Source organism: Rhinopithecus bieti, unplaced genomic scaffold (genome assembly GCF_001698545.2).
Source record: "Rhinopithecus bieti isolate Rb0 unplaced genomic scaffold, ASM169854v2 scaffold_2554, whole genome shotgun sequence".
NCBI classification, from domain to species: domain Eukaryota; kingdom Metazoa; phylum Chordata; class Mammalia; order Primates; family Cercopithecidae; genus Rhinopithecus; species Rhinopithecus bieti.
The window spans coordinates 1,785,555-1,801,639 of NW_016804196.1; the positions used below are offsets into that span (position 1 = coordinate 1,785,555).

At 40.9% G+C, this 16,085-nt stretch overlaps 1 protein-coding gene across 5 annotated transcripts in view; it reads left to right on the plus strand.

Annotated features, from left to right (window-relative positions):
- The first annotated feature begins 4,631 nt into the window (after positions 1 to 4,631).
- Positions 4,632 to 16,085, plus strand: part of CDH20 (cadherin 20) — a 233,945-nt gene continuing 222,491 nt past the window's right edge. For 4 of the 5 annotated variants that reach the window (XM_017867130.1, XM_017867132.1, XM_017867133.1 and 1 more), the window contains exon 1: positions 4,744 to 4,877. The gene's annotated coding sequence lies outside the window, so the exon portion shown is untranslated. Of the gene's footprint in view, positions 4,878 to 16,085 lie in introns of all 5 variants that reach the window. The other variant, XM_017867129.1, reaches the window with a different exon arrangement.

Here is a 16,085-nt window from a genome sequence, read left to right on the forward strand (position 1 = left end):
AAAAAAAACCTCTTAAAGTACACAAAAAGACTGCACACACACACCACACACATACACACACACACACACACACACACACACACACACACACACACACACACACAGTCTCACCTCTCCCAGATGAATACCTTGTTGCTTAATGGGCCAGTTTAGTGCTACTATTAACCAGACGATTATAATTTGAGCAAGTGTTATCCATCCATGTCCTAAAAACTGTAGTTGACATAAAAGTTATCAAACTGCTTTTCTCACCCATAGAATTTCTCGGCCAGAGGTTAAGGCTGAAATTATTATATTTGTTTCTGAATCTACTTTTGAATAACAATAATATCTTTATATGGTGTTTTTAAAATTCCAAACACCTACCAACTATTTCATTTATTCCTGACAGCCCAGCAGAATCAATGGAACACATTTTCAGAAGTGTGCTAGGACTGGTGTTGGTGCTGAGTGCTTCCCATTCAGCTAAATTTGGGGATACAAAAATTATTAAGACAAAGTTTCTGACTTCAGGTTGCTTTTGATTACTGGTAGAAACAACACATTGTGTTCTAATTATTTATTTACACATCCCAGATGTCCTAAGGGAGCACAAAGGAGGAAATTGTCATTTCCACTGGAAAAAGAAGTGTGTGTGTGCATGGCTGAGGGAGGGAGGGCAGAGGGAGATGTCAAAGACAGTTTCACTGAGAAGGTGACTTTGTCCCTGGATTAAAGTCCCTGTTCTATCCCTTCCTAGGAGAAGCTCTGAGTGTTACGGAATCTCTGTGAGCTTGAGATTCTTCATCAATTAAATATGGATAATAATGCTGAATTCATAGGGTTGCCGGAAGGAGGGAATGAGATACCATATGGGAGAACAATTTGCAAGTAGCAAAGCACTCAATAAAAAGGGTATTATTCTTTCCACTTTGCACACTCACTAACTTGGTTCACTCCAAAGGAGAATGGCTTATCCAAGAGGGCCCACACCCACAACAAGGAGCCAGAGTCCCTCCTCAGACTCCAGTGGTCTTCCCCCGACTCTGCCCACTGAGACTCTTGAGGAAATACAGAAAGCACTTATCCTGATAACATTTTATGGGCTTTAAAATCATGTTAACATATTCATATAAATACATATTCCAACATCTAAAGACATTTCTGTGAAATGTTGCTTCTAAACCCTCAGTAGATTCTCTCTATAAAAGGAAGACCTAACAGAGCATTGTAAGGGAGGAATCATGATTGGGAAAATCATCAGTATTTAATATGAGAATGAAACAGTAGTATACTTTTTTTAACATAAAAGGTTTTAAACTACCCAAAGTTTCAGAGAATAAAATATGGCAGATCCTCAATGTTTAAAAGAGATTTAACTGTGGATTTGAATAGAAAACATTTGAATAGACATGTGCCTTGCATTTAGTGGGTACTCAACAACTGTTGAATTCAAAGATTTAACCTGATCATTCTTATCTCTACAATTATAATACTCAAATTTCTCCCTTTATATAATATCTATAAATTTTGCTTTAATCTAATATATTATAGTCCATTTTCAGTACTTGAAGGATAAACTTTTATTTAAATCTGATAGTCTCACCCATGTTTAAAAAAACAGGAAAAATAAAATTGTTCCTACCTTATTAATAATAGGCCTGGAAAATCTTAAGTAAAAAAATTACACACTGTGTGTATTGGGAGATGGAGACAATTGATATCCATGGGAAATTCACAAGTAGTGTTTACTGAATGTATCCATTTGTATTAGTTGAAGTTCTCCAAAGAAACAGAACCAACTAAAGGTAGGAAGGTAGGAAGGTAGGAAGGTAGGTAGGTAGGTGGGTAGATTTAGTATAATAAGGAATTGACTAAAGAAATTAGGGAGGCTGGCAAATCCATAATCTGCAGAGATGATGTCTGAGTTTGAAGGTTATTGGGCCAGAAAATTCTTTCCATCAGGCCAGAAAATTTTACCATTGTAGAAGATAAAAGCAGCCATTTCTCATCCCAAAGGTTTTTCATAAGACCTACGAAAATATGCAAATATCTAGTACTGAAAACTAAATACAAGCTCTGTGCAAAGAAACAGCACTTTATAATGTGCTGATTTCTTTCAGTAAATGGAATATAATTTTGGTAAAAAAAAGTTTTCACACACGTTTTGCAGAAGGTAAAAGAAGACATTTCTCACCCCAAGGCTTCTCATAAGAACCTATAAAAACATGAGAAAAGCCAGCTCTTATTTGAGGGAAGATGAACCTTTTGTTCTATTTAGGCCTTCAACTGATTGGATGAGGCCCACCCACATTACGGAAGGCAATCTGCCTCATCCAGTCGGCCAGGTTAAATGATAATCTTATCCAAAAAACACACTCACAGAAACTTCCAGGATAATATCCCACCAAATATCTGAGTACCCTATGCCTCAGTCAAGTCGACCCATAAAATTGACCATCACACTATCCAAAAAAAAAAAGACTCATGATTTTTTTCTAAATTTTGGGTAAGGAATTGATCACCAAAAACAAGTCACTTCAACAAAACATCAAGAAACTGGTTTTCTTTTTGGACAAAAGGCAGTGTAAGCTGCTAGAGACCTGAAGGCCCTGGACCACTAATCAGAGTTCTTTGCGTCAAAGTTGATCTCCCCACTTATGAGCTATGTGACCCGGGCACACTACAGTTGATCCTTGAACAACAAAAGTTTGAACTCTATGAGTCCACTTAGACATGGATTTTCTCCCATCTGTCATCCCTGACAGGGCAAGACCAAGCCTCCCTCTTCCTCCTTCTCCTCTGCCTACTCAACATGAAGACAACAAGGACGAAGACCTTTATGATAATCCACTTCCACTTAATGAATAGTAAATACATTTCATTTTCCTTATTATTTCCTTAATATCATTTTCTTTCCTCCAGACTATTGTAAGAATACAGCATATAAAATGTATAGCATATAAAATATGTGTTAGTCGACTGCTTATGTTATCCATAAAGTTTCCAGACAACAGTAGGCAATTAGTAGTCAAGTTTTGGGGAGTCAAAAGTTATATGTGGGTTTTTGACTACATGAGTGTCAGTGCTCCTGACTCCCATGTTGTTCAAGGGTCAGCTGCCCTTACTTTTTTGAGCTACAACTGCATCATCTATTAAAATAGAGAAATAATAGTCTAGACTGAATTGAGTTGTTGGAAAAATGAAATGAAATGAAATAACATGTGTAACACATGTCTGTCACATAACAAGTTCTCCATAAACATTAGCTATTCTGCTATTAATAATTACTGTTATAACTATGAGTTCTAATTCTAGGCCTGCTGAAACCTATTAAAATATGGCATGACTGCCTTAACTGGGATACTATTTCTATTGTCACACACTTGGGAATCTTACTGGATATTTATATACATCATTTTATCAGTTCTTTATACACATTGATCATTTGGCCACAGAGCAGTTGTACAAATAGATTATTTAGTAACCTATCAATTCAATCAAAATAACTTTCTGTATTACAATCAGTGATGGGGGAGGAAATCCTCCAAGCACCTCACTTGAAGAGAAACGTAGAAACCACATCCGGCGAAGAGTGCCCCTCTAGCCACTGCGAAACCCAAGTTGTCATCAATAACTTGACATTCTAGGGTAGGAATCAGGACAGGAGAGAGGTGATCTCTCCTTTTGACCTTGTGTATTCTGACCTCAGAAATAAGAGCTTGAGCTACAGAACTGGAATTGCCTTCTGGAATGGCCTGTCACAGTATTGTGTGATTTGGGGGACCCTCTTCATCTGGGGGAGAAGGGTGGTCTCAGCTTCCACCTCAGAAATTTCTGACCCTTAATATACCTTCACCCCATCTCTACTTAAAGGCTTAAAACTCTAAGATTTTCCTATGAGGACAAAAAGAAAAGGAAATCTGAGCATTTCAAGAAATTCTTAAAAGTCGATACGTGAGGTTTCCCTCACATATGCCATCTTCCCCTACCTCTCCTCTTGAAAACAATTAGTATTTTGCACCCTCAAGGTCAAGGTTAAACCCGGGTTGGTACTCATTTCCTTTCTGATCTTATTTGCCTTTTCCTTTTCTACTCATCAACTGCGTCTTCCAGAATCTCTGCAAAATAATTACCTCAACTTCAGGGGAAAGTTCGGATGTAAATACCCCCGCCCCCCTCCCCACATCCACACATCGCCTTTCTTCTCTCTCCCTCTTAACATTTCCTTACGCTGTCAGCCAATAGAGGAGTTTAAACATTTAAATGTGGTATCTTAACTGCATTTAAAGAATTAACCCATTTTGCCCCTCACTGGTGTAAACCACAGGGTGCCAACCAGACGTTAATTGCTTTCATCTGGTGAGGTTCCAGACCGCTCCTCAGAAGGAAGGAGCGCACATTCCTGGCACCAATTGGCTAATTCAATTTACTTCAACGGCATTAGCCTCTGTCAGAATATTCATGAGCAGGGGAATGAGGACCCACGGCACAGGCAGGCAGCAGCCACTCCGGCTAGGGAAGGCGCGAGGGAGGGGAAGCACACCGCGCACCGCGCTTGGGGGACGGTGACAGCGACCAGGGGGCTCTTCTCACTGGACTGAACGCGGCGGCCGCGGGAGGGCAGGACAGGGCATCGTCGGGGTTGGCGCACTTGGCAGTGCCCCCCAACTCCTGGTGACCGCACGGAGACTTTGCGAAACATCCGAAGGCAGAAAAGCTGTGACACTTCTGACAGTGGGGGTAGGGGGGTGGGGGGCGGGGACAGCGCCGCGAGCAGGGGCGAAGAGACCCAGCGGGGCACCAGCCGCTCAGTGTGGGAGGCAGCGATGTGAGCAGGACGCCCGCCCTGGAGCAGTCAGGACCGAAGGTCTCCGGAGAGTCGTCGGCCTTGCCAGGTAACGCAGAGGGCTCAGGTCGGGCCCCGCTTCTGGGGCCCGGGACTCCAGGAGCGCAGAGCCAGCCCTCTGGGGCGAGAGCCCCGGGCGCTGCGCGCGGTCCCGCTCCGCGCTGCGCTCTCCCAGCAACTCCCTGCCGCCTTGGCGAGCCTACCGACCACTCTTGAGTTCGACTTCCTCGGACTTCGTGGGAAAAGGGGATGGAAAGGGGCTGCCGGGACTCAGGGAGCTGCTCTCTGGAAGCAGAGAAGCTGGGGCGCACCGGGGCAGGTGGAGGACGTGGCGCGCTGGGAGCGGGGACTGCGCACGCCTGGGAATGGTGACTGGGGATCCAGGAGCGCGGCTTGCCGGGGGTTCTTGGCACCGGCTTCACCCTCGCTGGTCCCGCGGGCAGCGGCGCCTCCCTCCGCCTGCAGAGGAGACAGGGTGGCCGCGTCCCTCGCACAGAGATGTGCGCCGGGAAGGGGACCAGAGAGCGAGGCTCCGGGGAGGCGCAGGCACCTACGGGGCCGATCCCTGGTCCGCGCCTCGCGCCGCGCCCCGCCCCGCCCCGCCCGAGCTCGGCAGTGGGAGGAGAATGTGGTGGGAGCTCGCGTCCCCGCCACCTGCCGGACTTCGCCAACTCCCCGGATTTCCTGTCCTCGGGCCCTGACACTCCCAAGGAAAGCTCTGAATTGCGCGCGCGCTGTTTGGTTTTTGCTTGTTGTAGTCACCCTGGGGGAAAGCCGGGGGCAAGGGGGTCAAATCCGGTGAAAGTTTCAGATACGCAAAGAAATGTTACCTAGGAGTCCCAACGTATCCTTAGCAATAGGAGAGACTGCAGCGGCCTTTGCCTAGCTATCTGCCTCTGGGGCGGCAGTGAGGGCTGAAATCTGGAGGGCAGCCCGGAGGCAGCGCCAGAACCTTGTTTTGTTTCTGCTGAGACTAGGCTGGAAGTGAGAGGAGCTAGCACCAGAGAATCGGGGAGTTGGTCGCCTGGTAGATTCGGAGTTTACGATGTTGTTGCTATTATTATTAACGCTCTTGTTATTGGCACGAGCACCAGAACAATTTTGTTTTTTTTCTGATTGTTATGAATCGCCTGGAAACTGAACCTGCGGCCCCCTCCCCTCAAATGAAATGTCCCCGGACCTCCTCTAGTCTCTGATGTGTGTCTTTCCACCAAAGGAAATTACCCAGTCAGAGTTGTGGTGCTGTCAGGGACTCAGCTAAGGAATTGGATCTACCCAAGAACAACAAAAAGTTGAAACTAGGATGTGTTTGAACCCATGCTTATCGATGAGTATTATGTTCCTATCTGCTCACCTTCCTCAGCCGCCTCTGACTGGGGAACCCTGAAGGCACAGCCATCTTGAGCCCCATAGTTGACCCAGCGTTTCCCTTTCATTTATTTATACAACCTGGGAAAATCTTTTCCCTTTAGTGTTACCCTTGCAGTCTCGTTGGACATACTGAAAGGATTCAGGTCCTGACACTGGAGGAATCCACAAGGGCACCTGTGGTTGCCAACCCTTGGCTTGACTCTGTTCAGATGTTGTCCAGGGTGCGGGCTTGGGCAGCTGATGAAGCAGAAAGCTGGGCGAGGGTGTGGGAGAATAGTATGGCAGAGTTAAGCTGAGTGCAGGAGATGAGGTCAAACCTCCACGCTGGCCACATCCCTTCCTGCCAGAGAAAAAAGAGACGAATGAAGATCAGGAGGGAAGTATTATAAATTGGAACCAAGCTCTTAGAGTCTACTTAGGCTGTGAACCAAGCTCTCAGCGTCTACTGAGGCTTTGGCCATTGACTTTGGCGTGACCTTTCTTTTCAGTGCTTCTGATTTTCGCTCTCTGCAGATACTCAAGTAACTGTGCCTTTCTAACAGGACAGTTGTCATGAGATGATCTAATTTTGTATCCAAAAAAATGCTTTGAGCATCCTGGGAAAGGACAGTCTATAAAATATGCCATTTTAATGTTTTGTGAAAAGTTTGCTACACTGCAGGTTAAGGAGATACATTTTTAGCATGTGTGCCATGTGGCAGTGTAAAATTAAAATGGAAAAGGAAAGTACAAACATAAAAATGACTTAGCATTCTTGACATTCTTGTGCATACTTGTAGAAAAATTATCTTTCGTTTGGGGAGAGTTGCCGGGAAATTTAATCAGTGTTTATACTACTGAAACGCCCCCTTCTACCTTTCTGCCCTGTAAAATTTTATGACCCAGTTCTCACTGGAAAAGCGATGTGACTGTAGTAAGTGCTGAGGGCTGAGAGGAGAGACTGAGGTTGTTAGGGGAACTGTTACACAGGGTTTGGAGACTGGAATTGGAAGGAAGATGTCACTATCCTCAAAGAGCAGAGCAATGTTCGTCAGAAGAAAGCAGCTGAGCAGCACAGGATAACAGCTCTAACATTGCTTGTCCTCTGCTCTCAGATTCAGGAAGAGGACTCCATGAGACAGCCCAGAGGGCTAACCAAGGCATTTTTCCCTCCTCCGTTGGGTAAAAGCACTGTCTCCTTTTAGACTTTGGATTGGTATTAACTTCTCTCTTCCTGTCTGTCATAGTGCAGTAGTCTGCTCTTACCATCTCCAAGAGACTCAGATGTACCCTATACCCTCTCAGACACTTACACATTTGTAAATATCCCCCAAGTTCTGAAGCTTCTCAAAGACCTGCAGCTGTTGGTGGATTTAAGTAAATAGTTGGAAGTCATCAAGAGAGCCACTGAAAAGTGGGTATGTTTTTCCCCTGGTGGAGAAGTTATTGAATGCCTTTTGAGGCAGAAAATTAGCAGTTCAGAAAAGCAGGAGGGAGTTCCTTGACTTCCCTCTATCCATAAACCAGTAGTTGTATTTTTCTTTCCCTCATAGTAGTGAGCACTGTTTGGCCAAGCATATTTTACAATTTTGGACTTAAAATGGGGTTTTTGCTGATGGTGTTCTATGGAGAAAGGAAAAACGTAAAGAGACACGGAAGGAAGAGCTGCAGTAGCGAGAACATAAATCAGCCAGAATATATGGGGGGTTGATGAGAATAGGTCTTTTCACCCTAAAAAAAAAATGTCCACTTTGGAAGAAAAAGAAGTCTGATTATTGGCATCCAGGGCTGAAACCAAGGCAGCTGATGCCGAGAGGAGCCAAAGGGCAGTTCTTCTTCGTTTAGAAACAGCAAGACAGCCTCTGCCAAAGATTGCTGTAAACACGGAATAAAGATTTCATTGTGGGCTGGTGTGACTAGAATAATTAGACAGTTAATTGTTGATTCTGATCTGGTGGTGCTGCAATCAGTAGTGCAGAGTGGCGAAAAGAAGAGCAAAAGAGAAATAGAAAAGTAACATTTATCACTTTTAGATTCATTTGTTTTACTTTGATGGCACTTTGGGAAATCCTCGTTATTTCCCCTTCCTTACCCCCAAAGGCATATTCCCAGAATATCAGAGAGCTAAGACTCAGGGCTGCCATTTTTATTCCCTCTACATTCTACTTTGGATATAGGGAAATTTTCTTGTCCTCTAAAAACAGCATGTGAAGCTATAATAAACATAAATGCATTACCTAATTCTAGTATTAAATATATTTTATTTATATGTAAACTCCATATTAACTCAATCAACATATATGCACATAGCACCAGATTTTTATGCTTCTCCAATACTTTTTTTCTCGGACATATAAGACTTAAAAAGTAAATATTTCATTTTGACATTTAATTATTGTCTATTGTGAAACAAATTGTTACAGTGATTAATCTTTCACATTTAATTGAAGAAACAACCTCCTCCATATTTTCATACTAATTTAGAGACCAAGAAAACATATTTTATGTAATAAAGGTGGTTTTAAGTAACTGAGCATCTACAGGTTTTATATTCAGTAGACTGTGACTTATTGTTATTTACTAAAAGAAGGCACTGTCATCAATTCCTTCTGAAATGACTACTGCAAATGAAGACATAAGTAAGGGACTATACACAGCATTAAGCACACAGTGTCTGGGGAGGGGTAAATGAAGAACCATGTGTTCATTAGGTTCAGCCCTCCCTGAATCCTGATATTGACATGGAATATACAGCAAAGTTGTCATTAGTTGAATATAAAAAAGGAACATCTTTAAGTGTCAATGTTAAGTATAATTGTTCTGGAAATAAAAGCATTGTTATCATAAAAGCATTATACATTAGCATAAACATAACATGACTGTATAACATAAGGTCATACAGTCTCATAAAGAGAAATACTTAGTTTCTCCAAAATATTTGTCTGTTTTCTTAAGACGTGCAACACTATCTTTACTAGCCTTCAGTTTATTTTATCCATAAAATAGCCTTCAGTTTATTTTATCCATCACAAATCAAAAGGGATTGCAAAAGCAGAATACTTACTGAAGTGTTTTGTTTTGTTTTTTGTTTTGTTTTGTTTTTGAGACGGAGTCTCACTCTGTCGCCCAGGCTGGAGTGCAGTGGCGCGATCTCAGCTCACTGCAAGCTCCGCCTCCCAGGTTCATGCCATTTTCCTGCCTCAGCCTCCCCAGTAGCTGGGCCTACAGGTGCCTGCCACCATGCCTGGCTAATTTTTTGTGTTTTTAATAGAGACGGGGTTTCAGTGTTAGCCAGGATGGTCTTGATCTCCTGACCTCGTGATCCGCCTGCCTCAACCCCCCAAAGTGCTGGGATTACAGGAGTGAGCCACCGCGCCTGGCCTTACTGAAGTGTTAAATAGCATAAGTAGTACAAAATTATGAAACTAGCTCTCAGAAGACAAAATTTTGCTTTAAAAAATGCACTGTCTACGGCAATTTAAAATAGAAAATCATATTACCACATTAAGTTATTGCAACAACCTATTTTAAAGAGAATTTTATTCTTTTTTTATTTAATTGCTATCCATGGTTTGCTAACTAGTGATTCAGAATAATCTGCCAATCTCTTGCTAACCAGGACTCTCTAGTTAAGAATGTTCCTAATTACATATGGATTAACTTAATTTTAGAACCCTGAGAACATTCAACGCAAAACATTACTCAAGTGCAATGCAAAATAGAAATGATCCAATTCACCTCAAGGTATATGTAATTTTTTTTTTTAGATTAAGATGTCATAGAAGAGAGGACATCTGGCCTACAAATATATCATTGAATAACCACTATAAAAGAGTAAAGGAAGCTATAAACATAAAGTTTTAACAATATCACTCATCTCTTCTTCCTAAGCAGTAAGGGCTAGCATGTAAAGTACCATGCAAAAGTGCAAATGTCAGAAACATGCACAGCATTGCCTGATATGGGGGTATCCTTGCTATTGATAAGAATGTTTAACAATGTAATCACAAGTTTAGAGTGTGTTCTGACTAATGCCATTACCTCCAAAGAGTAAAGAGGTATCTTGCATGGGAGCCCTCTCTTCTTTATAGTTCTACATCTCTTAACTAGAATCTTGCTCACAATAGATTCTTTAAAAATATGTGATTTGGTTTTTAATAAGGAATATAAAATTGAATCAATTGAATTTTCAAGTTAAATAAATTTGTAATATTTAATTAAATATTTAAGTCAAATATTTGAATGGTCCTTGTTACTTTGAATTATTTCTTTAAATTGACAAGATTTGCCTGTGACCATTAGTATTAATTATTGGCAATATTCTGGTGTGGACATTAGGGAGGTGAGAAAGTAGGAAATCTTTAAGTTGAAGGGTTTTATTTTCTAAGTTTTACCTAACTCTTAAATGTGTGTTTGCAAATATACGCTGTTAAAATGTACAATACCTCTTTATAAAAAAAAGCGGTACTGTCACTGAATTTATTATTTACAAGTAGTAACATAAACAGATTCTACTCTTTAAGTACTGAGTCTTTTTTATTTTAGATTCAGGGGTACATGTGCAAGTTTATTACACACACACACACACACACATATATGTGTATATATAGTGTGTGTGTGTGTGTGTATATCTATATCATAAGGAGAGATTGGACTTCTAGTGTACGCATCACCCAAATAATGACCATTGTACCCCACAGATAATAATTTTTCAACCGTCGACTTCCTTCCAGCCTTCCCACTTTTGAAGGCCCCAGCGTCTATTCTTTCCATCCTTACGTTCATGTATTAAGTGCTGAGTCTTAGATCAAACATGACTAAATAACTGCATGTTCTCTGTTATATCAACCAATTAAAGGGTAACTAATAAGGTGATAATTTGATTCCATGTAATGGATACATTTGATGGTCACAGAAATTTCTTTGATGTGTAGCCCCCAACACTCCAACACTCCAACCATACAACTGCAACTCTGTGTTCAACATCTGGCAGGGGAACAAAAACTTAACTCTTAATACTTCACATTGAAATTATTTGTGACTAATACACTCCTACTTATCTGTTCCTGCACCTGGTTTATAACTAAAATAAGCTATGTTAACCTTCCACCCAGAATGAAAAACAGATGAGTGTTAGGAACTAAACTGTCTGTAGCTAAATCTTCAGCCTTTTTTTTTTTTTTTTTTTTTTAAAGGTCTGACCTTAGCTGAATGAACAAGGTAATCTTAGCATTTTCCCAGAGAACAGTACATAGTGTAATATGTTGGCATAATTGGGAGCTAGTAGTCAAAAGAAAACCAGGATATAATTAGCATGAAGATTCAATTACCACTTGTTCCCACAGAGGGTTGTTTACTAGGATTAGAGTTAAGGTTGTGGGCAAAATAGCATGGAAAGAGACACAGGATAGTTTTTTTTGTTGCTGTTCTTTAGCTGGTATCTTTGGACAGAACCAAATTTTGATTTCCACTTTCTCCCAATAATTTAAAAATACAGCTTACTAAATAGCAGCTTATATAAATTGTTGGGTAGAAATTTTGAGTGTACTCGTAAATATTATAGATATATTTTTACAACTATTTGGTCAAAGCTATTAATACAAAATATTTTCTGAAAGAATACATCCATCTTTTATTATGCTCACGATTGTTTCACTTGGTAAACTCAACGTCTCTGAACCCCTTACTAAGTCCTAATAAGGGATTAAATTGTACTGATTATAAATAATTGATGAACTTATCATAATTTGTTTTTAAGCCAACAGATGTAATTTCCTTTAGCAATTTAATTAAAAATTGGCTAAAGAAATTTCATTTAGAAGTAATCTTATCTATATTTGAAAGGGCTACCAAATATGTTTCTTTTTAATTTGAAAGATGTTGAGCACTAAAATAAGAGTAACAAAATAGACAGAAATGAACATTTAATGTTTGCATCAAAGGATATCTTTTTCCATGCAAATGGCTTGAACAGACATGTAGAGTAGGCAGTATCACCCACCTACCACTGTTGAAGGTCAGACAAGGACTGGGAGAAACTAACTGGAAGATACAGCCATCTCCATGCCCACCTCCCACACCGGTGCCAATGTTCTCTTATGTTTTACTCTGTCCAGACTGTTATGACAAAATACCACAGACTTGGTGACTAATAACAGAAATTTATCTTTCACAGTTCTGGAGGCTGAAGTCCAAGATCAAGGTGCCAGCACGGTCCATTTCTGGTGAGGGCCCTCTTCTGAGTTGCAGACTGCTATCTTCTCATTGTATTCTCACACGACAGAAAAAGGGCAAGAGAGCTCCCTGGGGTCCCCCCCCTTTTTAAGGGCAAGAATTTCATTCATAAGGGCTCTACCCTGATTACACAATGACTGCCTTGAGGTCCCCCTCCTAATGCCATTCCTTTATGGGTTAGGATTTCAATGTGTGAACTTGGGGGAGACACAAACATTCACAGGTCATTGCATCTCATCTTCATTTTCTAATGCAAGAAACAATACAATTTCCAATATTTCTTTTTGAAATCCCTTGATTCCCTGCATCAAATACTTCATATCAATTTGCAGAGGCACCAACCATCATTACATCATTGAAAGCAAGCACCACACTTGAGAGCATGTGTCTTGTAGGCTTTTTTGGAATATTAAGTAAGAATCTAAATCTATGCCTATACTTTGCACAAACTGGCAAGATCTCCCAAGGATGTTCATCTTATAAATAAAGATTAAATAACACTTTTATGCTACCATTAATATCAAATTGCATTTAAAGCAAATAGTAGCTAGCAACCAAAGTACATCTTCATTAACATCATACTTTTGAAGTGTTACAGTTGTGTCTGCCTTTATGCTTAGCTGATACCCTCGTCTCCATAATACTGGGAACATTTCAGTCTAAAAATATGAGGCATACTCATATTTGAAAATAAGATCTTTAAGCAATCATTAAAATATTAATCCATTTGGCAGTTAGCATCTCAGTGGAATACTTCAGGCAGCTCAGCACAGAGGATATTATTTGACTCATGGAACTGGTTAACATTTGAAGATCAAATTGTTGAGAGTTGTTTCTTTAAACACAGGAAAACAACAGATTTCTTCATGAAATACCAAGTGCTATACATTTCTTTGGCTACATCTATCTATTTCACTCATGTCAAAACATGTAGCATTCAGAGGAAAAACTGACAGAGCAAAATAAATAAATAAATAAATAACCACCATTTATTTCGTCACACCTCTCTGCCAGACACTGTGAGTGCTTCATGAGCATTACCTCTCTAATCCTCTCATTGAATTCAGTATTGTTACCATCTTCACTTTGCAGATGCAGAAACTGATGAAGTGGTCACCACAAGAGGTTTCAAACACAGGACTCTCTGGCTCCCACACTTGTGGTCTTCACCACTCAGTTCTACTGCTTCCTCTTCCCAAGCAGCGTTTCTCACCCTGGCTATGACTACTGACATTTTGCCTGGCGAATTCTTTGTCTGGGACAGGAAGTCCCCTACACATTGTAGGATATTTAATAGCACCCCTGTCTTCTACTTACTAGATACCAATAACATCATCCCACTTGGGACAACAGAAAATGTCTCCAGACCTTGCCAAATGTCAAATCCAGAAGTAAAAGTACCCCTAGTTGAGGACCACTGCCTTAGTAAAGTTCAATTTTCATTCATCCTTATTATAGTATACATTTTCAATTTAAGAGTAGGGCATCCATTTTCCAGATCATAATGTAGATAGTTCCCATGGTTATATCAGCCACATTATATATGATTTGTTATATATATATATATAACATATATATATGTATATATATATCAGACAAAACTTTAGGAGAAAAAATCATTAAGTCAACATGGCTTCATTAAGATCAAGTCTTTCCCTACTAAACTTGTTTCCTTTGGGACCCAGACTGGATGATCAGGGGATTGCCCTGATTATATCTTTGTACCAACAAAAGCTGGAACAATGGTTGAAAGGGCATTGTCCACAGTGCCCCCAAAAGTCCATTAATAGATGGTTTGTTAGACTCCAAGCTCCTTGAGGATAAAGATGGGAACTCTCTTGTTCATCTTTATATGCCCCGAACCCAATATCTTACCTGGCACATAATCAGGGCACAGCAAGTACTTCTTTAATAAACCAAGGAAGCCCTGGTTACCCTAATGCAGGTTCTGAATGCTCTGCTCTGGGCTTCTAGCTGGATTTGCCATGTATTACATTTTGGTTTAACTTGTGGCATGGACATGCACATTATGGTATGCCAGTCATACAAATTTAATGAAACCTGAATGAATAGTTTATATTAGATGAAGAAATGGGGTCAAAAAGGCTGATATGATCCACTATATATGACCAGATAAAATTTAACACAAACATGTGCCAGTGAGAAAAGTACATGTGGAGGTTGAGTACCATACCCAAGACCACTCTGCCAGAGAAAAGCAGACCCAGGATGCAAATTCAGGCCTTTAGATATCCACTGTATCCACTGTTTCCAGGGATGAGTCCATCCTGCTTTACTTTCTCTTGGTCAGGGTGCACTGAGATGTCCTGTTCTGTTCTACTCATCACACTGTACCTGAGCTGTGTAGAAAGTAGCCAGTGGTCGGGAAAGGGCTCAACAACATGCCTTCCACATGAGAAATGGTTGAAGGTCTTCAAAATAGCCGACCTGACACAGAAAAGACTTAGAGGAAGCACAATAATCCTCTTCAAGTATCTGAAATATCTTCATGTGAAACAGAAAATATATTTATTCTGCATTGCTATGGAGGCCTGGACCAGGGTCAATGAATGGGGAGCATATTTTATTCCAGCAAAATGATGAGCTTCCTAATGATGAATTGCCTTATGTTGAAATGGGCTTTCCCGGAGAGCAGTGAGTTCCCAGCAGCCAGAGGAGAACGTGCAGATGACTGGCCTGTGGGAGTCTGAGCACAGACATCAGATCGGGGAAGGTATCACAGGTCCTCCAAGGTGCTTTCTAGCCTGTGGTGCATGTGAACTCTTTTTTAGAGGCTATTGGTTGACCTTGTAAACTACTCTGTGTAATTTTGTTAAGAAAAGCAAGATGTACTATTTCCTCTAACCCACATAGTCACTCATAGGGATAGAGAGAATACACAGGAAAGAGGATCCTACCATATGCCATGTAAAATAAGAATCACTTGCCATGGGCAAGCCCTGTCAAAAGCACTCCATCAGTATTATCCCATCTATTCCTGATAATGCCATGAGGTACAAATATCATCACCATTTAGTAGCTGAAGAAATGAAGTCACAGAGAAGATAAATAAGTCGCCCAAGAGCACAGAGCTAGTTATTCTAGCCTTACTGCTTGAACCTGAGTCTGTACAAAATTATGAAGTCTGTTTTGTAACTATAATACTATGGTATACCACCTCATCCTTTCAGCAGGGATGCACTATTTAATTTGAAATGTTGCCAGTTTCTAGAGTTTGAGACATATGGCTATTTAAATGCAGATACCTAAAATATCTTCCAAAGAATAAAATACGTAATTTTAAAAATTATTTGCTGTTTTCTGTTAACCATGATATCACTTCCTTCAAATAGTGCAAATTACCATGAGTTGACTTTAAGTAAATGAGCAGGCCGGGCGCGGTGGCTCACGCCTGTAATCCCAGCACTTTGGGAGGCCGAAGCAGGCAGATCACAAGGTCAGGAGATCGAGATCACCCTGGCTAACACGGTGAAACCCCGTCTCTATAAAAATACAAAAAATTATCTGAGCATGGTGGTGGGCGCCTGTAGTCCCAGCTACTCGGGAGGCTGAGGCAGAAGAATGGTGTGAACCCAGGAGGCAGAGCTTGCAGTAAGCCAAGATTGTGCCACTGCACTCCAGCCTAGGCGAAGAGCAAGACTCCATCTCAAAA